The 25,197-nt window shown below is 40.3% G+C and overlaps 1 protein-coding gene across 2 annotated transcripts in view; it reads right to left on the bottom strand.

Annotated features, from left to right (window-relative positions):
- The window catches only part of LOC131041675 (uncharacterized), a 135,053-nt gene that overhangs the window by 11,797 nt on the left and 98,059 nt on the right, over nucleotides 1-25,197 (bottom strand). The window lies entirely within an intron of this gene.

The following is a 25,197-nucleotide window of genomic DNA, read 5'->3' as shown; positions in this document are numbered from 1 at the left end:
TGCATGTACACGAAGTCAGGTGCATGTACTTCCCTGCACTCCCAGACTGACATTTCCCTGCACACACAAGGGTCATTAGCACTCTTGTAACTAGTTTTCTATATAAAGGTTGTTAAGCCTCATTGTAAAGGGTTCTCTCCCTACAGGCTTGAGCTATTCTATGCTCTTTCACTTCTCTTGTATTTATCTTGCATTTTTGCAACTGTAAGTTTGGCCATTGGCCTTATAATGAATTGAAATCACCATTCTTGCCTTCCTTCAACTTATGTATGCTGTATATGTTTCCTTACCTTCATCATAGGTGTATGTTTTGTGGCTCTTCTCTCATATATGTTGTGTTAATTTATTTCTGAGTGTGACTTGTGGGAAACCCTCTCCCCTCATGACATTCAGCGAATTCTAACCTCCATACATGCATTGGGGTCACTCATACAACTGAAGTTTGTGCATCTCTTGGGGTATTTCAGTTGATTCTTTGTGTCATTTCGGGTGGGGAGAGAAACAATCTCTTATCTTGGTGCATCACCTCCTTTCATTTTAAGCATTTCTCTCTTCCCTTTTCCTCTGCAAGTTGTTAGGATAGGCTTAGGAGTAAGTTTTGAAGTGTTGAGTTGGTTCAACACCTGCACCTGGATTGAGAAGGAATTCGGCCTTCTCCGGAGATTCAACCCCCTTACGCAAGGTCCCACACTTTGGGGTTGTTTCCATGTTTCACAAGGTTGTTGAGTTGATAGCTTAGCAAGGGTGCAAGCTTTTGTGATAACAGTTTTTGGCATGCCCGGTGGGACTTACTTTCAATGCACATGCTAAGGATTCGGTGATGTTCTTAGTGTCTCAGACTTTAGAGGTAGTCATCTCTCAAGCACTTGGCAACTCTTCTCAACAAGTCCAATTTCTTGTTCGTGACTAGTTCCTAACCCCGGAACCCCCGGGTTCCCAAGTCATCTAACTCCGGAACTCCAAAATTGGTGTACCCCTACTCGTTTGAACTCATTGGACTCATATTTTATTGGTTGTTTTCAGTGGATACATTACCATGATTTGTTATTCAGACTTATATGACATTATTTCATGCTTTATATGGATATGAGATGCATAATTTATTTGCAGTATTTCAGTACTTGTGATTTATGGCATTTTATGGATTATTGCTATGTACTGACACTTTACTTTATCTATGCAATGTGGAATTATAAGTTGTGTGTCTACGAGTGTATTGGATGCAGGGGGACGATTTTCCTTCACTCATTTCGGTGAGACAGGGAACGTCACGATTCTCCTTCATCGGTGTGTATGTCGTGTTTTCTATATTGTATATATGCATGTGTGGTCCGGTGATGCAGGATAATTGTAGGTACAAGTACCGGGTAGGTACGGGGTATCGTCTCCACCTGGCTTCACAAGTCTGAGTGTGCCTTATATTTTCCGATGGAAGTGGAGGAGATTGTAGTTGACCCTATTTTATTAAGTTACACTCGGGTGAGTGTCGTCAGTTGGTCGTCCTGTTAGTTTGTTTGGTCTTCGTATTTTGTTGTTTGACCTTTTAGGAGTAATTGCTTGAGGTTTGCTCAGTTTGTGTGTTTAGTGATTTTAATTATTGCATGTTGCGTTGTATTTGTTTATGAAAAGTGAAAAATTGTTAATAGTGTGAATTAAATAGTGACTCTATGATTTAACGTCCTTCGTGTAGAAGTAGGGGAATTATCGAAACTATATTCATTGTTTGGTTTTCAAAATTATACTGTAGTTATACGTATTTTATATGTAGATTCGGACTCGATCACATACATATACATATTTTGAGTTGAATTTGTAAATTAAATTTATACGATCATTGTTTTATAATACAAACATAATTATTCCTAAAACATGTTTATGAATATTGGCATATACGTGAATTAGGATTATATATTATCGGCACGAGGGTGACCTTTAATTATGTGTATTTATTTTAAATTATGCTTAAATGATTACTTTATCATTAGATAATCGTGTCAATTCAAGATATTATGTTTTTGATTACGCATGTATATAATTTGAAATTATATATATATATATATATCCTATTTTATTAGGTTTTTCTTAAATAAATCATATATTATAAGTCATGTATATTATTATTTACCATAATGTGAAGGTGGCGGGTGAAAGAAGGTTATTAAAACAATAACTAGGGTAGCCGATAGTAATATCGACCAACCCCCTTATATAAAGGGAGAGGTCGATATTACCACCGACCACCTCTCTCCCTTTCCATTAAACCAAACACCACTTGGAAGTTAAACACCGACCACTCTTCCCTTGCGATGAAACATACTCCACGTTACAACTTAGGAATAATGGAGTCTAATGCTAAGAAAGCCACATTGCAAGTCACATAAACCATGTGCAACCACTTAAGCTTTATGGTTGTGTTGTGACCATTTCACACATCGCCCCATTAGAATGGGGACCCCCTCTTTTTGCTCGGTTTTGCATGTTCTTCTCTCTGCTTTTAGGGTTTTGAGTAAGTGAGTGAGTCGTCTGGACTAGGGTTAAGCCTTAGGTTTTCCTTTTTGATGTTTTCAAGACGAAGTCTAGTCCAATTTTGAAGATTATTTAGTCTCCTCCCGAAGGTTGCAATTTTGAAATAAGAATGAGTCTGTCAGGATGTCAGGTATGTCTGTCTAGGTCCAATCGGAATTTTGAAAGCAAGTCCAAATTTTACCTATAATGATGGAATTATGAAGTTTTGTCCGATTGAATTTTTGACCAAATTTTGGAAGTTTTGATAATTGACCCCTGGCCTTGGAGATAACCTAATTATGCCTTGTGAAGTGACTGAAAGCCTAAATTTTGGATACTTTGGCCTATAGGGGCAAGATCGCTCCTGTCCCTCACTCAGGGACCAAGGCGAAATTGGTATTTTATGCATCTTGGTTATTGACTTGTTTCACTTGTCTTGTGCAGGGTCGCCAGGAGATGCAATCGAACATGAATTGAAGGTTTTGAAGATTTTGAGACTCAAAAATGGCAAGTTTTTTAAGGTTTAAGGTCAAATTGCTCCTGTCCCTCACCCAGGGACCAGGGCGAAATGGCTTACTTAGGGCATTTTTGGCCTTAGTTGATCAAATTAAAGCATCAAGGACGCAATAAGGGATGAAATCAACACAATGGAGTACCAAGACTTAGTCGTTTGCAATGAAAAGTTGAACTTTTGACCTTAAGGACAAAAATCGCTCCTGTCCCTCACTGAAGGACCGGAGCTTGTTTCTCAAAGTTGCACTGTCCTTGCAGGACCAAGACAATTTTTGGATTGGAGGAGATCGAGGAAGGTACGTTTTACTCATTGAATATAATTTGAATGGACCACGAAGGAGAAAAACTACCCAAGAGGTCAAGTTCGCTCCTGTCCCTTTGTTAGGGACCAAGACAAATTTCAAAGATAGCTCCTGTCCCTCTCCCAGGGACCAGAGCGATTTTCTCAAAGGACAAGTTTTGGACCAAGGAAAAGCGAATTTCAAGCTTGAGATGAAGGAAAGACGACCCAACCAATCCGTCAAAGATGATTTTGAAAGTTGGCAAAACACAAGTGAGCTTATAAATGCAAAATCGCTCCTGTCCCTCTCCCAGGGACCAGGGCGAAATATGCATTATCTAGCATTCCCTTCCGAATTTGGTTGAGTCCAAGCCAAGACACATGATGGTAAAGATGTTTGGAATGCCTCAAAGAAGAACGAAGTTGTAAATAACCCAAGAACTTGATGGAATTGCCCAGGGCGCTACTGTCCCTCTCCCAGGGACCAGAGCGAAATCCTCAAATTTGCCTTATTGCCTAGTATTTTGGAGTACTACTATCGTTTGCAAGACTCAAGAAGGAATAAGAAACAACGTTTTTTGCTTTGAAGGCAATTGGAAGTTGATATGATCAAGGGTTCGCACAAAGAACAAAATGGCGCTCCTGTCCTTCAGTCAAGGACCAAAGCGATTTCAATAGAGTCAACCGTTCCCTTCAAAAACTACATCAAGGCGAGGTCGTGCAAGATCCCAAATGTCTTTAGGAAGATGATGAACAAGGAGTTAACGTCAAAAGTCGACAATTTTGAGCTCAAATGCAAAATTAGCTCCTGTCCTTCAGTCAAGGACCAGGGCGAATATCCTTAGAAGGGCTCATTTGGTCTTGGGGAGACAAGTTTGGCATGCGTAGAGCAAACAAGGGTCATCAATTGCCCTCACAACTCAATTTGGCAATTTGGAAAGTGAAGACCAAAGGCAAGAAGTAAAGTTCGCTCTTGTCCTTCACCAAGGGACCAGGGCGAAAATCTCTAGGATATCAAGTTTGCTTTACAAAGGACGAGTTAAACATGCGCAAAACAAACAAGGATGGTCATTCCTTACCTCGCAAGTTGATTTGATGATTTAAAAGACAAAGATCAAGGATAAAAGACAAGTTCGCTCCTATCCCTCTCCCAGGGACCAGGGCGAAAATGGTTCTAAGAGGCATTCATTCAAAAAATTGAATAGATCAAACTCCAAGTTACGAATGAAGATCCCAGTTTGGACGTAAAGGAAGTGACTTTGAACGTGAAAATCGATCCAAAATGCATGGGCGCTCCTGTCCCTCTCCCAGGGACCAGAGCGATATTGGTTAATGTCCCAAATTCCTTCCATGCTTAAGCACCAACATTTTTTGAATTACATTAAGTGCCAATTTCGATAAACTTTGAAATATTTAATTAAATTGGCATTTAAAAAATAGCGCATAAGGCATTTAATAATTAATTTAGCCTTTTAAAAAATCGAAATTATTAATTACAAAGGCATTTAAATTAATTAATTATTAAATTAAATAAAAAGGGAGAGCGCTTGGGTTCTATTTTAATGTTTTTTTTACAAAAGTCGGCCTCCTTTTTATTTAATTTTTTGTTTATTTTTGCCTATTTTCAAAAGTCGGCCTATGGGACAGTGTAATGGTGAGCGCTTATATAAGAAGGGGTACTTTGAGGCATTTTAAACCATCATTCAATCATTGTTACATGCGATTTTGGAGAAACAATCAAGGTGCGAATTTTGATCCAAGGAGAAGTGTGAAATTTCAATCCAAGGAGGAGTGCGAATTTTGTTAGAGTTGAAGCGAATTTTCCCTTAAGGCGTTGAAGACCCCAAAGGTGGTGAAGTTAATAAAGAAGGCGCATTTTGCTAAGAGGATTTCGATTCACATTTTGGCATAGCGAACTTGCTTAATTTTGCATCTTTTCTTAGAGTTAGCTCTCAAAGTGAGGTATGGCGAAGTTCCCCTTGTCCAAATTTTGAATTTTGAATCATCCTAGTCTCAATCTTGAATTTTGAATTTTGAAATTTTGAATTTCCAGTAGCTCAATCGTATTTAGGAAATGATAACTCAAAGACTTATCATGAAGTTTCCTAAATTCAATCTTTAATCTAATCTATACTTCTACATTGCAAAATCTATTACTCATTATGAAATGTTGTGTAGGTATCACGATGGCGACCCCGAAGGCAGGAGCATCCACCAGTCGTCCAGCCCTCATGAAGGAAGATCAAAAGAATGAAGAATTGGAGACCAAGATCGTGTCGAAGTGGAGCAACATTGGAGATACCAACTTGGGAAAATTCAGTGTGAAGAAGTTTCGAGAGGTCCCTTACATTGGCAAGCCATCACCTGTCGCAAGAAGAATAATTGAAAGTGGCATTATTAAGGCAGCCGGCTTCCCTCCAGCAATCCAGTGCCATGAGCTGATGATCGAGTGTGCTCGCCATTATGATCCACAATCAAGATCGATCGTGTCCAAGGAAGGAAACACTTTGGCTTACCTTTCAGAGGAGGCTATAAGTGAGGCTTTCCATCTTCCGGAGCACAGAGATATGGTTTATAAAAGCTTAGAAGGAGCTAGATCCATGTACGAAGATGATCCAGACACTTGCCTAAGCATCATCAATAAGAACTAGTTACTCAAGAGTCGTCCTCGCCTGAGCAAGATTCCGAACACACCACATAGGATCGACTTCCAAGAGGAGTACAAAGATTTGATAACACTACTCAACCGAGTCACAGGGGCTCCTCAAGCCTTCTATTTCGAGAAGTGGATGTTCTACTTCATCCAAGTGATAGTTCAGGGAAAAGGAACAATTCATTGGGCTAGAATGATTAGCCATTGCTTGGACGTACAGTTAAGGAGACTGAAGGCTACCAAGTCCTTCCACATGAGTTCATACATCATATATGCCTTGATCAGGAGATTTGAATATGCAGGACTACCTCACACAGGAGTGATTGGAAGAGGGCCCGGGGAAGTCAGAGTTTGTGATTCCTATGTTCACTTGCATCATCCACCAGGAAGTGACTACAAGTTAGTCAATGATACCTTCACAATGAACATCACTAGGACATTGCAAGGCGGGATTCACAATCGGCTATCTCAAGATGCGCAAGAGCTTGTAAAGAGGTACGGTGCTTGGTTCATCCAATTTCAGAAATTTACATATATTAGAGTTCATGGTTGTCCTTCACCTCCATACATGTTGCCGAGATATCCGACAGACAGAATAGTGTTACTTGAGGTAACTAGGCAGTTGGCAGCTTATGCGAAGGCATTCAGACACAGGCATGGAAATGGAGTTCTTGTGCCTATCATATTAGGGAATTCAGTTGAGGTATGTCCTAATGCTCTAGCCATGGATGATGCAGAGAAGGAGTTAGCTTTATATTCATTTTCATTCTTTGCCTTGAGAGAGAGTTTTGATCCTTATGGGTATATAGAGGAGACAGTCGGAAGAAAATACAAGCATGAGTTTCAGATACAGGACTTTGTGATGAATCTCTCAGATGATTTTGAAGTGAAAAGAAAGATGCATTCCAGATTACCTTTAGACTTCATCAAGAAATGCAAAATTTACAGAGTGGCCGACCAAGCTCAGGACAGTGGCAGACATCTCCAATCATCTTATGACCGAGAAAGCAAAGCAGTGAGGCTAGATTGGAACGAACCCGAGATTTTGGATCTAGATGCTTTGATGGCTCCAGTTTTGTCTTGTACTCGCAGATGGGTTGATGTGCAACATCAAAAGTTGAAAGAGCAGGGCATATCTATGACTTTTACTTTGGAGGAAAGACCAGCAGAAGGAGGAGCAAGTGTAAGTGAAGGTAATCATAATCCCAGAAGCACAAGCGAAGGCAACCTTCGAAGCGTAAGTGAGGGCAATCCTCATCCGAGAGGCTCGAAGAGGAAAGAGAGACCTGAGAAAAGAGAATCCTCCAAGAAGAAACCAGAGGCCAACCGAGATCGTTCATCTGGCACATCTTCTCGACAAGAGAAGAGGACACTTGAAATGGAGGAGTCTATGGAATCAATGGTACAGAACAATATACAGGAAGAAGGACAGGTACCTCAAAGATCATCAAGTCGATCTCTCCAAGTCGATGAGCTACATGAAGACAAGAACGATAACGAAGTGACATCTCCTCTCAGAGAAGAAGAAACATTGCCTAAGGAGATACAGGTTAGAGAAACAAGATCTGCCATTCCAGATTGGTTGAAGGAGAGACTAACAAGGGTTCGTGATCGAGGACGAAGATAATGTGATTGATTTAGAAAGCCTTGTTGGAAATTCTCAGGAAGTGACAGAAAAGAGGAAGGCTACTAAGATGTCCAAGATGATCAGAGATGAGACAGGATCCAGGAAATTGCAGATAGCTACACCAGCAGTGGACAAGTATGAAGGTGAGATCCTCGCAGAGGAATATGATGTAGAGACATTTGAGCTTGGTCCACTCACAGCCGAACAAACATTGGATGAGGCAACCGATTCGTTTGAAGCACTTAAGGACAAGCTTAGGGAAGAAATGGAGAAAAATAGAAAGCTTGAGAGAGAGAGAGGTGCATGGAGAGGCTACTTTAGCCATCTCAATCAGCCTTTGGGACGTCAGGATCCAGCAGTATCTCCTGTGCAGGCACTTCCCCTTGAATCAGTTGGTGAGGCAGAGAGAGTCAGGAGTTTGGTTATGAGCTCTTGGATTGACAAATCTCATACAGTTGCTATTGAATTTGCAACAAGAATGATGCAGACCATTCACAGAGCTATCCAGGTTCTTGAGATCATCCACAACCTAATGATAACGGTAGCCGCCTTTGCCCATACTAAAGATGTTACCATTCCTGTTCTGCAAGTAATCAGACAAACATCAAGGAAGGTCCTAGCACAAGAAAAGATAATGGATGGAGGACCTCATAGTTTACTTCAGTGGTCAACCTTTTACTCCAGATGAAGGAAGTTCTCTTCGAGGACATCAGTACCAAATGCAATCATGTTGAGGAGGTTATCCACCCAATCCAGGACAGAGTGTTTGAGGTATTATGTACTATTCTTGGCAGGAGGATCGAAGTTGAGACAGATGTGGATTTACAAGAATTGGAAGAAAGAGTTAAGGTCATCTTTTGCAAAGATGCGAATGTTATCACAGATGAGCAACGGGACCAAATGTTTGCTACCATGCTCCTGATTGAGAAGATCAAAGAACTTGAACCTGAATGGGACACTGCTCTTCTCAAGGCTTTCGATCAGGTCATCCACTTGGAGGAACGAATGAGGAATCTTCCCGAGTTTCCAATTGCTGAGATCGAGGGAATCGTGTCTAGATTCGTTGCATATGCTAAAAAGGAGCATTGGAAAGGGAATAAGATTCTAGAAGAAAGGTTGTTATAGATGATGTGGCACCTTAATTTTCATTGGTCTATGTTTCCTAGATTTTTGTGCCAAATTTAATATTTGGCTATGCATTTAATATTGTTCAATAAAAAGGGGACTATTTGTAATAAACCCTAATTAGGGTTTAGGTGTCATAATCTTGGCCATTGATCTTCTTTTGATTTGGACTGTTCATTGTAATTGAGGATGCTATATATACCCTCACTCCTTTTCATTTTTGTCATTAGTGATTAGCGATTAGCAATTAGATATTAGAAATTAAAAAAGAGAGAGCAAGTTACTTTGTAGCAAGATTGAGCTTTGAAGAAGGAATTTCAAACAATTGTTGTTTATGATGGCTTTGAGATCAATAAAATATTGAAGTTATGGTGTTTTATTGCAATTCTTGTGGTTATCTTCATGGTTGTTTGCTTTCTTGAATCATTCTCAGTCAAAGTAGTATTTAAGTTTGAAGGACTAAGTGTTGGGCTTGATCTTTGGTGAGATTCACTTTCCAAACCACTAGCTTCTTGCTGATTGTAGGAACGCCTTGCGTGGTCAACTGGAGAAACTTGAATCACCTAAACCTTCAATCGTCATTGAACTTTGGATATGTGCCTTTGTGGTAGTGTCTATGATCCTTGATGAATTGAAAGATCATTTGTTACCTTAGAAGATCGCATCAATTTCAGTTGAGTTGTTATTTTATGGCAATATTGAAGTTGGTAGAATCTTACCAAGTCCCGTCCACATTGAGTCATTCTTAGGATTAGATTAGAATTTATCTCTTGCAAACCCTATCCTTTTGATCTTTTTGAGAATTTGTTAGTTTAGGAAATTCTATTTCGGATACGTAAGGCCCCTTGATGATACAGCAATCACAACGACCACTGGTGCTTATCCACACGTAGAGACCCTACATAAAAGAACATTGGAGTCACCCTGATTGATCCTTTTTTGCGACATCTTCAGCAATCAGAGACTTTATTCAAGAGAGGATAAGGTACCCTTGGGTATTTTATTCTGTGTATGATTGTGTACAAAATACACGTCAACAGGTTGGAAAGTTAACATGCAAAGTATATTAATGGAGGGAGTCGACACCACCGATTACCCCCCAAATCATGGTGAATTAGCAGAGAAGTCGGTTGTCGACTTAACTCTCCCACGACCCTCGGAAGGAAATGATCGACCTGGCATTCCATCACTGTAGAGAACAACAGATCAATGGTCAACAAATCAGGAGACGCGTCGACAAAGGCAAATAACCCGAGAGGTAGGAAGGTCTGTAATTATATCATGCTTTGTTGTTAAACAGAATTGTGGCTAAGACAATGAAAGGATTAGACGTGGGCAACGACGATCGGATCTGTCAACTATAGAAGCCAACTTAGTCAACACATATGCAAACCCGTAGAGCTCTAAGTCATTGGAACTAAGAGAAGCTTGGATGATTATTAGAGGTGTCGATGTCATGGCTAACTTAAAGCCAAGGTTATAGCAACCGATGTAGAAGGAGAGTAGTATAAATAACAATGAAGGCTCGAGGAAGAGAAGGGAGAGGTGAGATGCAACGAAGGATTAGAGAATGGAATGAAGAAGAGAAGGTAGGAAAAGATATAGAGGAAGATAGCAAATAGCAAGTTGGAGCAGAGAGAAATAAAGAAAAAGGGAGCAAGATAGAGGAGAGCAAGAACGTAGAAGAGTGACAAGAGATTAGGGAGAAGAGAATAGTGGAGATTTTGATGTGTTTACGATCAAGTCGTAAGCGATCAACGATGATCATCTCCGATTTAGTGTCGAACTTAGGGGTTACGCTCTTGAATGAGTGTTAATTACTTTATTATTATTAGAGAAATTCTCAAAATATAGAAAGGGTAAGGACTCGGAATAGAGATCTCGTGAGATAGAAGAGCACCGAGGTGGAAAGTATTGGAACCCAGACATATTGCAGACAGTTGGAAGTTATCAAGGATCGTAATAGCCATGGATCACGTTTCTTGAGGTAGGCTCAAATCTAGTATGTTTGTTGAAAGGATTTAAGAGATTAAAAATAATCTAGATTTATATTTATGAAATATTCTAATGGAAGAGTTAGAGTCACAATATCAATCAATTTATAATTGTTTAAATTACGATCATGCAAGTATAGATGCATTAATGATATATTTCATGAAAGTTGGTTGATTAAACTTAGTGAAACTCTTAGAAAATTAGATCACCCAATCCTTTAAAAACAGAGTCAGAGGATAGAGAGAGAAACTCTGAAATTCAACTACGAAAAAGATGAAACATTAGGTTTATGACTTATTAAATGGTGTATTAATATAGTTGTAATTCTTATTTTCTGGAAGTCCTAAGTTGAAAGCTATTTATGCATTTTGCTGTTTTAAGAAAAGATTGCCTGCATTAGGATCTTGTGTAAATGGTGTTTTCAATCAAGTTTAAATTCCGTTGCAATTCTGGTTGAGTTGTCATTGTGTCCTATGTTATTATATTTCCTTGGTCAGGTGTTGATGTATAACCTTATTGATGTGAGCCATTGTGTGTTTTGTCCAAATGGTCAATCTTTGGTTAGTGATTGTGTATCCTTCACCTGTGGTTTGTCAGGATTAGGTATGGCTATCTGTTTCGCCATAGAGTTCCCGTAGAGAGACCTTTCCTGTAGTGTCCTATGAGAGAGTGGCTTTCGAGCGGGGGCCGTGCCCGAAGTGGATGACAGGATAACCCGTCAGAAGTCAGATAAAAAGTGATAACCTAATAATTGATTAGGGGATGGTTAGAATAAATATTAATTAAGATAATGTGCCTCGTGCATAGGTGTAGTGCTTGTACAGGGCTCATAATGTTACGAGAAGGCCTGGAATGGCAAACTTACCACCTTGTCTTCATGAAAGGATTGGTAGGGTCCGCATGAGACTTAGTTGGAGCCGGAAGCCGGGAGAAGTTACCAGGACAGAGTCGGGACCTAGGAGGTTGTACCATGGTATCCATCTTAAGCTATGCGATGACACTCTCTCCTTAGAGTCACTAGTGTTTGTGAGTTGAGTCACATGGATGTTTGCGGAGTCTTGTAGTTCTTTCGTACTTGTCTCACTTTGCTTGCTTGAGGATTTTCTACTATCTCCTAGCACGGTGGGGTGGTTCCATTTCGGGATCACATGGTCGGGTGGTAGTGCCACTTCCCATCGGATGTTTTGGAATGTATCTTCAGGCAAGGAAGGGCTTCCCTGGTGTTCTTGTTTCGTGGTTCATGTACCAGCTCATGTTCGTGATCATTGTTCAATTGAGACCTTGTGGTCATTGTATCAAACTTTTATGGAACCTTGATATTGTAACTTTGTAATCTGTGGTATTTTTGGTAACCATGTATTTATGGATATTGTAAAAGGGAGTCATTGGAATGTATGTTAATTTAGTTGCTTTAATCGTTTGTATATATGATCTATGGGAAATGAATGCATTGGAGTACTTTGATTCTTTCATTATGGAATTTAGATGTATGTGTAGATTTTATCTTAGGCATTTAATTTTCCTAATTAGCTGAACAATTAGATTAACCAGTGTTAATATAATCTATGAATTAATCTTCATTGGTAACCCTTAGGAAATCATACATTAGACTTTCATTGTGTCGTTAAACGTGTTGTTGATACGATTATGCACTTAATCTTTAAAAAAAAAATTATTACGCCCTTTTAGTGGGCCTAGTTGTACTGTTTTCCTTCAGGGTTTCTGGCGAGGAATTACAGAAAGCCCCAAGTTCCGAAGTTCGCAACTCCGGAAGTCCAAAACCCCCAGGTTCCGATGTACCTAAGTCCTCAACTCCAGAATCCCGAGGTTCCGAAGTCATGCAGTCCTAAGCCCAAGACAACTGAAGATTCGGTGTGTTCTTGAGTTCATCAAGCCTTCAGAGGCAACATCTTTCAAGCACATGGCGACTCAGAAATCATTTGGTGGATCTGTGATATGTTATCAGTCTCTGGTTGAGAGGGTCCGCCTGCTCTCTTTAAGCATTTTGTTAAACAAGCTCCATCTCTTTCAAATGCTTTAATATGAGTTCATATCATGGGTGTAACTTCTATTCACCCCCATTCTATGAGTGTCAGCCATTTTTCCCCTCCTTACCAGCAAGACCGAACTAGGACAACTCCTAGTTTCAACCCAAACAACTTCACTTCAGCAGCAGGCGGGTACTTTCCTAATGCTTGCCACCGCCCCACCCCTGCTCAACCTCCTTGGCAGCCTAACCAGCCCCAAGTTGATGAAAAAAGGCAAATTGCAGAACTCAAAAGTGTGTTGCTTGATCTCACCAAGCAGCTGGAGGAGTTGAAGAGGCAACAGGAGTGAGATTTGCAACAGGAACAGCTTGCTTATCAAACTCAGCTTCAGCAACAACAGATGGGAGCCCAAAGACAACATGAGGAGTTCCTTGCAAGGTAGCTTGCCTTTGCTAGGAAGAAAGAAGTTGAGCAACTAGCAGCCATAGAGATGCACTCATACAGGAGGAGGTTTCTACTCCTAGGGTTCCTAAGTTTGAAATCCCAAGCTTCAGGCAAGAGAGACCTCCCAAGCCTTCAACTAGCCCCCCTAGTTTTAAAATTCCAAGTTTCAAGGGACCTCCAGCTGTTGTTATACAAGAGCCTTCTCCTCAATGCCTTTTGCAAAACACCCCACCACCTAGGCCCTTTCCTGATGCTATCTCCCTTTTTAAGGGCGGACCTATTGTATGGAGGACGGATGGTTCCCATCCTCATCATGAGGAAGGGGTTCAATCAGCCATTGGTGAGTCTTCATATGCTCTAAAGGAGGAGGAATTGGCAATGCTATAGGAGGATATTGAGAACAATCAGTTGCAGCAGCAGGTCATTGAACATAAGGAGTGTGAAGGTAAAGAGGAGGACAATGTCCTCTCATTTGACAATCTTCCTTTCTTTATTGATCATGAGGAGAAGGATATGTCTACACCTCCCCAGGTGGTAGCTCTGTAGCAACAAGCTAGTCTTGAGGAGGGCACAAGGGATAATGGTTTTGCTGCAGATTGCATGGTGGATGTATCATGCCATGAACCTGAGGTTGTTGCATTATGTTGCCTGAAGGAGGAAACAAAAACAAAGAGACAATGTGAAGATTTTAGATCGTCTTGTGAGGTGTCTCATAAACTTGAGATTTGTGCTGATGAGTTGGATATCAACACATGTGATTATGATGTATGTTGGTTCTCCCCTGTCCCTGAAAGTGATGATGTTGAATATGAAGTCTTCATTCAAGGTGAAGATGTTTCTTTTGGCATTAGGGATGATGTGCCTGAGCTTGAATGTTTCACTTGGGACCAACATACCAATTTTGATAACGTTGAGCAACAACATGTTGGTCATGCCGACAATCTTTTGGTTGCTCAACTTGACAGTATACCCGAGCTTCAAAGTTTCCAATTTGATGTACCTGAAGAGCCCCCTTGTGCAAGCCAAGACAAAATATGGTATACTTTTCATCACCATGTGAGTTCAAGGCCTTTCCCTTTGGTTTCGACTCACGCCAAGAGGAGGCCAGCTATTGTGAAAAAATTGATGCCCCCTTGTATAATAGAGATGCCTTCTCTTTTGCAAGGAGTAGTTCTTTTGATGCTAGCCTACTCCTAAAAAACTCCCCCCTTGCTACTAAGTGTATGCTTCATGCATCCCCGGATGTCTCAGGTGGCTATTTTCTATGGCTTCCCTATGGTGGCAAGGTAAACGGTGAAGTGTTCTTTCACCACATGAGTAGTATGTGTGATCTAATGCATGCATACAAGAGTTTCAACCATTGCAGCTAGATGGTGAACGTAACAATGGTATGAGGGGGATCAGCTCCTTCAAAAGGTTCCTCTTTGACACAGGCAAAAGCATCAATTGCCTCTTATTGTAACAATGTAAATATTAGTTAGGTTTCTTATTTTCCAAGAAGTGCACGAGCACAGGTTGTTCCCCTTCAGAATGGCTGATCTTGATCCTTTGTAGGTTGCATAAGAGAGAGTTTTCTTCTTTCTTGCAGTTGTGACTCAGTGCCCAATGGATGCTCAAGGCTTCTGGATTTCATGCTTAGCAGGCAAGCATCCCACAGAGATCGCCAAAAATGTTGTCATTTTATGACACCCTTGGCCCATTAATGAGAACCGATCAGAGATATGTTCCATGGACCAGCGCTGCCCCAGTTGATCAGGGGGAAAAGCAGTAGAATTAGGAAATGTGAAGTGTTGTCTTGCTTGGAGGAAGTTCTTTCCTTAGCTTCTCTTTCTTTTCTCCGGAACTCCGGAACCCCGAGGTTCCGAAGTTCCCTCCTTGTCTTCTTCCCTTCCCCAGAACCACGAGGTTCTAAGGTTCCTTCCTTTCCTTGTCTCCTCTTTTCTTTTTCCCGGAACTCCAAAACCCTGAGGCTCCAAAGTTCGTTCCCTTTGCCTTCTCTTCTTCCCTTTCCCAGAACTCCGAAACCCCGAGGTTCCGAAGTTCCTCCCTTTCCTTCCCCCTCCTCTTCTGTTCTCCGGAACTTCGGAACCTCAATTCCCTCCTTGTCTTCTTCCCTTCCTCGGAACCCCAGAACCCCGAGGTTCTGAGGTTCCTTCCTTTCCTTGTCTCCTCTTTTCTTTTTCCCGAAACTTCGGAACCCTGAGGCTCCAAAGTTCCTTCCCTTCGCCTTCTCTTCTTCCCTTTCCCGGAACTCCAGAACCCCGAGGTCAGGGTTCCGAAGTTCCTCCCTTTCCTTCCCCCTCCTCTTCTATTCTCCGGAACTCCGGAACCCCGAGGTTCCGAAGTTCCTTTCCCTTGGAACCCTCTTAGTCTTCTTCCCTTCCCCGGAACTCCAGAAACCCAAGGTTCTGAAGTTCCTTCCTTAGCCTTCCCTTTCTTTTCTCCAGAACTTCGAAACCCCAAGGTTCTGAAGTTCCTCCCCTTGGCCATTTCCTTTCCCGGAACCCCGAGGTTCCGAAGTTTCCTTCCCTCCTTGCCTTTTCTCTCTAGTTCCCCGTAACCCCGAGGTTCTGAAGTTCCCTGCTGCGTCTCAATCCTCTTCCCCGGAACTCCCAAACCCCGAGGCTCTAAAGTTCCTTCCTTGTCTTCCCCACTTCGGGAACCTGAGTTTCCAAAGTCCTCGGACTTCCTTCCGGCTTGCAACACTTTCGGATGGCATGATCAACACTCAAAGCTTTAAATGCTCCGACGACTTTTGTGACTTGTGCACCTTCTTTTGTGGAGCTACAGGGGTGCATTTAATGATTTTGGCAAGATTTCCATCAAGAGAGATACAGGACCATGCTTGTTGTGGTTACTTATGTCATGTCTGCATGCTCTGACTTTGGAATGTCAGTCAATCCACCCTTCTCAGGGTTGCATTTTCAAGGTATGGCTAGGTTGCTTGCATGTACAGGAAGTCAGGTGCATGCACTTCCCTGCACTCCTAGACTGACATTTCCCTGCACACACAAGGGTCATGATCACTCTTGTAACCAATTTTCTATATAAAGGTTGTTAAGCCTCATTGTAAAAGGTTCTCTCCCTGCTGGCTTGAGCTATTCTATGCTCTTTCACTTTTCTTGTATTTATCTTGCATTTTTGCAACTGTAAGTTTGGCCATTGGCCTTATAATGAATTGAAATCACCATTCTTGCCTTCCTTCAACTTATGTATGTTGTGTATGTTTCCTTACCTTCATCATAGGTGTATGTTTTGTGGCTCTTCTCTCATATATGTTATGTTAATTTATTTCTGAGTGTGACTTGTGGGAAACCCTCTCCCCTCTTGACATTCAACGAATTCTAACCTCCATACATGCATTGGGGTCACTCATACAACTGAAGTTTGTGCATCTCCTGGTATTTCAGTTGATTCTTTGTGTCATTTCGGGTGGGGAGAGAAACAATCTCTTATCTTGGTGCATCACCTCCTTTCATTTTAAGCATTTCTCTCTTCCCTTTTCCTCTGCAAGTTGTTAGGATAGGCTTAGGAGTAAGTTTTGAAGTGTTGAGTTGGTTCAACACGTGCACCTGGATTGAGAAGGAAGTCGGCCTTCTCCGGAGATTCAACCCCCTTGCGCAAGGTCCCACACTTCGGGGTTGTTTCCATGTTTCACAAGGTTGTTGAGTTGATAGCTCAGCAAGGGTGCAAGCTTTTGTGATAACAACGCCCACCTCCAGGATGGAAAGAAATGATAAATTTTGCAAAGTGTTGACAAATCCTCCTCCAAGATTGATATGCGCTCAAGGATTCCTCAGAAATGGAAACTAAATAATTTCACTACGGTAGGAAAATCATTCATGATATCTCATATGCGCCCAAGAAGGAAAGAAAGATGTGTAAGACAGGTTTGAAGCATGCATAATGGAATATTCTTTATTAATGACATGCAACTCAAGACATAATGGATGTTCCTATTTTTGAAGTCAAGTATGACGAATGGGGTCCACCAGAATGACAAGTCATCTTCCCCTCATTAAGGAAACATTAAGTGTGATTGGAATAGAATTAATGCAGTTGCTAAATTTTCTCAATGCCAACTTAGCAAATTGGTGGAAAAATTTCCTAGTTAAAAAGGCTTAAGATTCCATTCTTCACAACATGTTTTGAGAATTCAAGCAAGAGCAAGACATGAAGAACAGCTACGGCATGATTTTTCATCATCGAGAAGTTCTTATTTTCAAAGGTTTTTATTTATTCCAAGGCTAGAACTTGCAACGTGGAATTCTTCCCTTGGTGGATTTTTTTAAGATTTCCTTAGCATGAATTTAATGTCAATTATTTTATTTTCCAAGAATGCCTAAGTCACGCAAGGTGGCGAACACTTCCAGGTTGGCATAAATCAAGAATGAACAGAAAGGATTCCTCCCTGAGTCCAAGATTATTTCAAATTGGAGAGAAGTCAATGACACCAACTTAGGAACGCTCAAGTTAGAAGAATTTAGGAAAAGGATATTTGGTCATGATGGACATCCTCCATCAACTATCGCCAAGAAGATAGTTAGAAGTGGAATTGTGGCAAGTGTCGGTTTCCCTCCTGCCATCCACTGCCCGAAGCTGATCATTGAGTGTGCAAAACACTACGACACTGAGAGAAGAGCAATTGTAGCACCTGACAACAGACTCTTAGCAAATCTCACCACTGAGTTAATTAGTGAGGCTTTCGGAATCCCCATGTTTCAATCCATGGTGTAGAGCAACTATACTCTATGACTCTGGCATAGAGGGATATGCTAGAACCATCAACAGAAAATGGATGCAAAAGCCAAAGCCTCACAGTTCCAAAATGCCCAAGCAGCTCACTAGCATGGACTTCAAACAAGAGCAAGATTTTGGGATGTCCACAAGCATTCATCTTCGAGCCATGGATGTTTTACTTCATTGAGGAGGTGATGGATGCCATAAAGATGATGGATTGGGCGAGAATGATCAGTAACAACCTGGACGAACAGCTAAAGAATTTGAAGTAGTCCCAATCCTTCTACATGAGCTCATACATTGTCTACATGTTTGCTAGAATGGCCAAGTTCAATAGATTATCAAGCAAAGGAGTCATGGAATGTGGTCCAGGACAATTAAAAGACCATGAGTGCTATCCACAGTTGCACCTGTACAAAACTATTCATTTCAGGAAAGCAAACCACACCTTCACCATGCACATTGTTCGTTCTTTACAAGGAGGTGTTCACACAAGGCTGTCACGGGAAGCAAGGAAATTGGTAAAGAAGTATGGGGCTTGGTACATCTATTTTCCAGTATCCCCGTCCTATAGACTCCCGAGATACCCAACAGATAAAATGGTGTTGTTGGAAGTGACAAGACATCTAACTGCCTATGACAAGAGTCAGAAAAAGAAGAAGGGGGCGCTCAAATTTCTAATTGTCATGGGTGATTATGATGAATTGTGCCCATCATTGGCAGCAACAAAGAAGTCAATGGAGGAACTGCTATTCTACCACCTCGCACCCCACACTGCAAGATCGGATTTATATCCATATGATAAGATAAGAATGGAAGTTGGCATGAGACATAGGCATAGGATACAACTAGAAGATTATTGGGCTAACACCAAGGATGATTACAAGATGAGGAAAAGAATGTTTTCCAGGTTGCCTCTAAAGATGATAAGGATATGTGAAATCATCCAAGTGCCAGTTTAGGTAGAAGAGGATGTGAACACCGTTCACCCTCATTATGAAAAAGAAAAAGATAAGCCAATCCAGGCACCTAACTGGTCAGAACCAGATATTGTTGATCTGGATATCATAAGCTGACCAGTTATAAAATTCACAAGGCACTGGGTTGAACATCACATCAATAAGCTAAAGGCAAAGAATGCCTGCCTGACTTACAGTTTGATGGGAGAATCCCAAGATGAGGCCACTGAGGGGTCATCAAGAGCTCAAGCCTGAGAAGAAGCAATACCAAAAGAAAGGGCAAAACGTGGAAAGGAGAAAAGTGTTCCCGAGGATTCATAGACAAGGAAAAGGCAGGAGGTTCAAAGAAGGAACCACAATAGAAGAGGCGAAGGTTAGAAGAAGCACAGTCGCTTGGCAGCTCCTCAAGTGTGCATGAAGTTGATATCTTCATGAGAGAAGTAGCAGGAAATCAACCACAAGATTAGGCCAAGACATTTCGCAGGCATAGGATATACTTAGTGTCAATGCTTTTTGAAGGCCTGTTTAGTAAATGAATGAGGAACAAGAACTTCCTCTGAATACAAAACAACATATCCAAGATTGTTTCAAAGAAACAACAATGGGAGACTTAGGGCTCCTTGAGGAAATAACACAGGAACAGAAGCAAGTAGAGACACATGATCAGTAGGCAGCCGCTCTAGATTGTCTGAAAGAAAGAAAGAAAGAGGAGAGAGCTAAAGGAAGAAATGGATCCTACACTTGAAATTGAAGAATTTATAAGCTGGATAAACAAACCACTGGAAAAGAAGGCGGCAAAAAAATTATCTAAAGTCACTAGAGATGAGTCGGGATCCAAAAAATTTCATGTGGTAGTGCCCAAGGTTGACAAGGACAAAAACAAAATCACTCCAAATGACTATGATGTTACAACATTTGATCTGGAGCGTGCTACTAGGGAACAAGTGATAAAGGATTTTGATGATTCCTCTCTAGCACTAAAAGAGCAAATGAAGAAAGTGGAAGAGAAAAATAAGAAGTTGAAGAATGAGAACAAAGCTTTATGTGAATATGTGAGACACTTAATGCTTTCGATCAAATAGGAAGATTGGGCTTTTGTTCCTCCCTCTTCTCTTCCAAAGGAATCAGTGGATGGACTTGAAGAGAGAAGGAAAATCGCCCAATGTTCTGAAGAATGGGTGAGCATGTCTTCATTACAAGCAGGCAAATTCATTGAAGACTTGCCTCAATTTTACTGGAGAATCTTGGCTATCCTTGGCAAATTGGAATGTGTGGACCAGTCATGAGAGGACACGCACATCTATCAACACTTGACTATTCCACGTCTTGAGGCACTAATGGAAATCCCCAGGCAAGCATTAATAGATGGAGAAGTCATCAAAGAAAATGAAGCATATGGCTTCCCTCGGTGGTACTGTAAGAAAATACTGGGAAGGAATTCTTCAAAAGATCTAATATGGAGTCAGCCTTATTGAGGACAGCGGCCAAGAAAATTGAGGAATAAATCCTCAATACTGTCGAGGCATTGTTTGCAAAAAGACTAACTGACGAGGAGCTAACAGTGCATAACCTGAAGGACAGGCTATATGAATTCTTCTTCGTGGAATCCTTCTCAGAAGGTCATCTGGAGAATGTTTCCTTATTCTCGAACATAATGCGCAAAACCCAAGAGACAATGCCAAGATGGGAGAAGGTTCTCTCCAAGTGTGAAAAGGATATTGCTATTTTGGAATATAAGTTGGAGACTACACCAAGTGTCTCCATAGGAGAGCTCGAGGCCATCATGACCAGATTCATCGCATTTGCCGTCAGAGAGAGAGAGATAATGGTCGTCCTATTTTGGGCAAGAATCTATTAATTGCATGATGAAGTGATGAGTCATTTGATGGAGTGATGGGTTATTTAATGCAAAGTGGACGCCTTATTTGGGAGTGATGGGTTATTTAATGCAAAATGGGCGTGATTCCTCATTAATTGCCATGCCCACTACTTGGCGCCACATATGGTCATTTTAGTCAAACCCTAATTAAGGTTTTGCATGAAGGAATCTTAGTTGTTGGTTTCAATGTAATCTTGGCCATCCATTTTCATCCTTGGGGCCTATAAAAGGGGTTACCCCTTCATTTGTAAGAAGAGAGAATTTGTATGAGATTGTTGCTATAAGCTATCTGTTAAAGATGATAGCTTCGATCAGATAAATATGATCATGAATGGGACTTACATCATTGGAATGATTTATATATGTATACCAATATACATAATAATAATAATTGAGTTTATTATTATTATATATATTAATATACATACATTAATAATCTTGTCATGAATAAACTAAATTCGATTGAATGATCAAAAGGCTGATCATATATCGACCATCATCTTCCAAGTATACATCTATGATCGTGCATGATCTAAACCCTATCGATAGTGTGTATCGACTACTTTCATCAATTTACCATAATCGATGGTGTATCGACTTACCATAATCAATAATGTATATCGATTAATGATTCTTCATTTTAACATACCGATTGTGAATCGGTTGTGTTAAATGAATTGTTAACTATCGATTAGAATCGGTTATGTTAAATGAATTGTTAACTATCAATTAGAATCGGTTTTGTAAATGAATCGGTTTTGTGTTAATGGATTATATAACTACCGATTATGAATCGGTATGATGTTTGTAATGATAAGTGAATAGACATATCGGTGGAGAGACATGTCTCCACACGTGTGGAGACATGTCTATCCATCGATGTGTCTTCTCATTCATATATATATATAATCCACGAACAGATCGGTGAAAGGTGTTACAGCAATCGATAAGTACATGCCTTTGAAGATCAGTCTATTCTTCACACTCAGCAATATAATCATACTTGGTAAATTAACTTACTGTGTGCATTTATTATTTCCTCCTTACACTTGCAGCAACCTGCAAGATTCATAGGTTGGTAAGAGCATCATTTGTGAAACATAAAAATTAAAAGATACCTCTATTCCATCTACTAAGAAATCTAATCTACATTAACATGGTATCAGAGCAAGGTCAAGGAAGATCCAATTAGATTTGAGATAGTAGATTATCTATCGTATCATTTTGCTCTTAAGAAAAATCACATTCCTTTCTTTATAATGGCAAGCGGAGTCAAATTCCAAGATCATCTTGAAGGAGCGTCTAAATTTGTATCATGGAAGTTTAGGATTATGCTTACCTTCAAGGAAAATGAACTAGATTCATTTATAAAGGGAAACATACCTGAACCAGACGATGATGTTGAGAAAATTCAATGGAACAAGAACAATGGAAAAGCCATGAAAGTGATCGTGGATGCAGTTAGAGACCATATAGTTCCAGTTATTTCAAAGTATGACACAGCATACCGCATGTTCAAATCACTTGAAGACATGTATGAAATCGCCTGTATGATTGCCAAACAAGCTCATATCCATCACAAAGTCGCAAGTTCGCAGTAGGAACCTTGGAATCACCTGTATGATCTTCCGCAATCTTAGCATACACGGGATTTTGGTCACGAGAGGATAAAGTGACCGTCGGAAACTTTATTCTATGTTGGTATGGTCATAAAACACTCATCAATAGGATGGCAGGGGATGGGAGGACTCATTTCGGAGTACCCAATTTTTTAGACAATTTTTGGGGATGGCAGGGGACAGCTATATAAAATATAGAGAAAATTTTAAATATATAGGGAAATTTTAAATATTCATATGATAATATTTATAAAGGATCCATATATACATTATAGAACCTTATTACATAACATTTGTGTTAAATTGAGAGTTCACATGAGAATCAAAGTCAAACAAATAGCATACAGGGCAATCGAACAGGTTAGGTTAAAATCTGCCATGTCATATACAGGTGCTGCATAGAGGATGTAACATTTTTTTTTGCCAAATCTAAAGCAGGTCCATATGTATAGGTGTGTGCCATCGATAAGGGCCAGTTGAGTTTTAAATACTTTTATTTAAAATTTGTACAAGGCTATGTAAAGAAGCACACATTTATGAGGATAGATGTGACTTTTCAAAAATAAAAGAACACCTATTAATAGTGGGGCTTACTGAGAAGAAATTTGAAATTCAAATGCAAGACAAAGCAGATTCCATGTGCAGGGGAACAAAGGCTAAAATAATAGATGATTTTTATACATAAATAGATTCTCATTGTTCTATTTCTTCATCACTTCGTTCTTCCATTTGGCAATAGCAGATGAGAAGGAAGTTTTACTAGCCATGTCCTTTTTCATTGAAAGATGGTTTCATGATAAATGTTAATTATATTTTTAAAGAGTACCAGTTTGTGTTAGTTTTAGTGCCTGATTCCAGCAGTGATTCTACAAAACCTTTCAGCAGGGTTTTTGACAACATTTTCTGCACACCAGTCTTCATCATTGAAGAGAGTTTCAATGACAAATTACAACAGTCTTCATTCGTATTCAGTGAACTACAGTGTTGATCATCAATTCATGCAAAGTTTTCACTCTGCCAAATAAATTTTCATTCACCTTAAAAGCTGAATTTCATTCAACAATGGGGTTTTAACTCCAAAAAAACTCAGATTTTCAGCTTTTTGATAGCAGTATCTAGTATTTTTGGCGTTAACTTTCATCTCTTATATTCATCCAAATCATTGGTTTCTCTTTCTTTTCAAAATTGCCTGCGATTCACTCATATCGTCAGCAAAGTTTTTAAGCAGAAACCAGAGTTAAAATTCAGTTGCCTTGCCTATGAATAGGTATTTCACGAAAAAGTGGGACGGCTTGCCATCCCCAGGACAGTTGACCGTCCCCTCTGCAACTCTCCCACGTCCCCACGTCAAAAAGAGTCAGGAACGCATCCCCGGGTAACATAGGTTCCTCCTCAAACTCTGGGAGACTTCAACTTGTTGGATCCCAATTTCAGCTTGGTTTTAACTTGGCAAGGGCAATCTCATAGGATTCCTTTCTCTCTTTCTAGAAAAATACACTAGCTGACAGAGTTAACAATATCATTAGCATACTCAGATCTATCATTGGTGACCTTTCACCTTTGCAGTTTATGTCAAGGTTTCCTACAAATCTTCCTGCTACTGTGATTGATAATGGCAATATGCCAATCCCATTCATGGGATGCTAGAGAATAAAAACAAAAGTAGTATAGAGAAAGGGAGGGATCAGGGTTTAGCACAAGCAGCAATGGCACGACATGGTCTTGTGAATCCATAAGGGAGGGCTTCCTTCTCAAGCTGCAGGGTACAGTCAAAGATTTAGAGGTAAGAGAGAGTCTTAAAGACCTGATTCTAATTTCTCCCTTTAACATTTGATATGGATGAGGAATAAGTGGATATTAAGCCATCTCCCCCTGTAAGGGAGAGGTGTAAGAAATTGTTTGCAGGCACAGATGATATTAACATCAGGCTGATGAACTCCCAGGTGTTGATGCTTATGGAGCATGTGCATGCATTGGACGCAATCTGTAATGACACTGGCACAATAATGAAAAAAATGGTTGTGTCTCACCATAAGAGGGTCGTAGCGGTGGTCAGTACTTACACTATGCCAGCGCTGGAGGATGATCAAGTGATAAAGGCAGTTCAGCACATGGAGGTATTAAAAGGCATAAAAATTCATGGAATTGATAATGTTGCAGGGTCTGATCTGTTGCCTGTAGAGCAGATATTCCAGCACAGCAGTCTGCAGTCATGTTGACAACTCGAAGACTCCCCCGAGGAGTGAAAAAATGACTGGATGGGGAGTGCCAGAAAATCAACATGTCTCAGCTCTCCTATGTTTTGTTTCTGATGTCTATCTTAGATTATATTGGCTATATATGGTTTTAGTGCTGTTAATTGTTAGTAGAGGCTACTTTAGGGCTTTTTTGCTGTCATTTTGCTAGTAGTATGTTCTCTGCTATGTCTGTGATAAGCTTGTATAAGCAGATTTATGTTTGGAAAAATAGTAGGCATGGGGCCCCTATAGAACCCCAATAATATTAACTTAAAAAAAAAAGACAATGTGCCAAAATGTGGTTTTGGATAAAAGTAAGGAGGTTGTTGCAGAAGAAAGCGACACGGATATCAAAATCTTCTGTTACTGTTCCTTCCTGTAGCTGTATGTTAGCATCTATTAATTCAGGGAAGAATTTGTTATTTTCTGAGGTCGGTCCTACAGCCTGAAGTTATCCTTCAAAGATTATAGCAAGACATTGGTACAGACAGTGTTGGTTCTTCTGTCAAAAAAGCACTGCAAGTCCCTACTGGTATACGAGTTTTTCTTCTTCGTTAGTGCACACTAGTTCAAACAGTGTTCATGATTAGGTGGGTGATGATGCTGAGGATGTTGATGCTCCTATTACAAGTC

This window comes from Cryptomeria japonica, chromosome 4 (assembly GCF_030272615.1).
Source record: "Cryptomeria japonica chromosome 4, Sugi_1.0, whole genome shotgun sequence".
Classification (NCBI taxonomy): domain Eukaryota; kingdom Viridiplantae; phylum Streptophyta; class Pinopsida; order Cupressales; family Cupressaceae; genus Cryptomeria; species Cryptomeria japonica.
The sequence above is the reverse complement of the archived record's forward strand: the minus strand, read 5'-3'. Positions and strand labels throughout refer to the sequence as shown.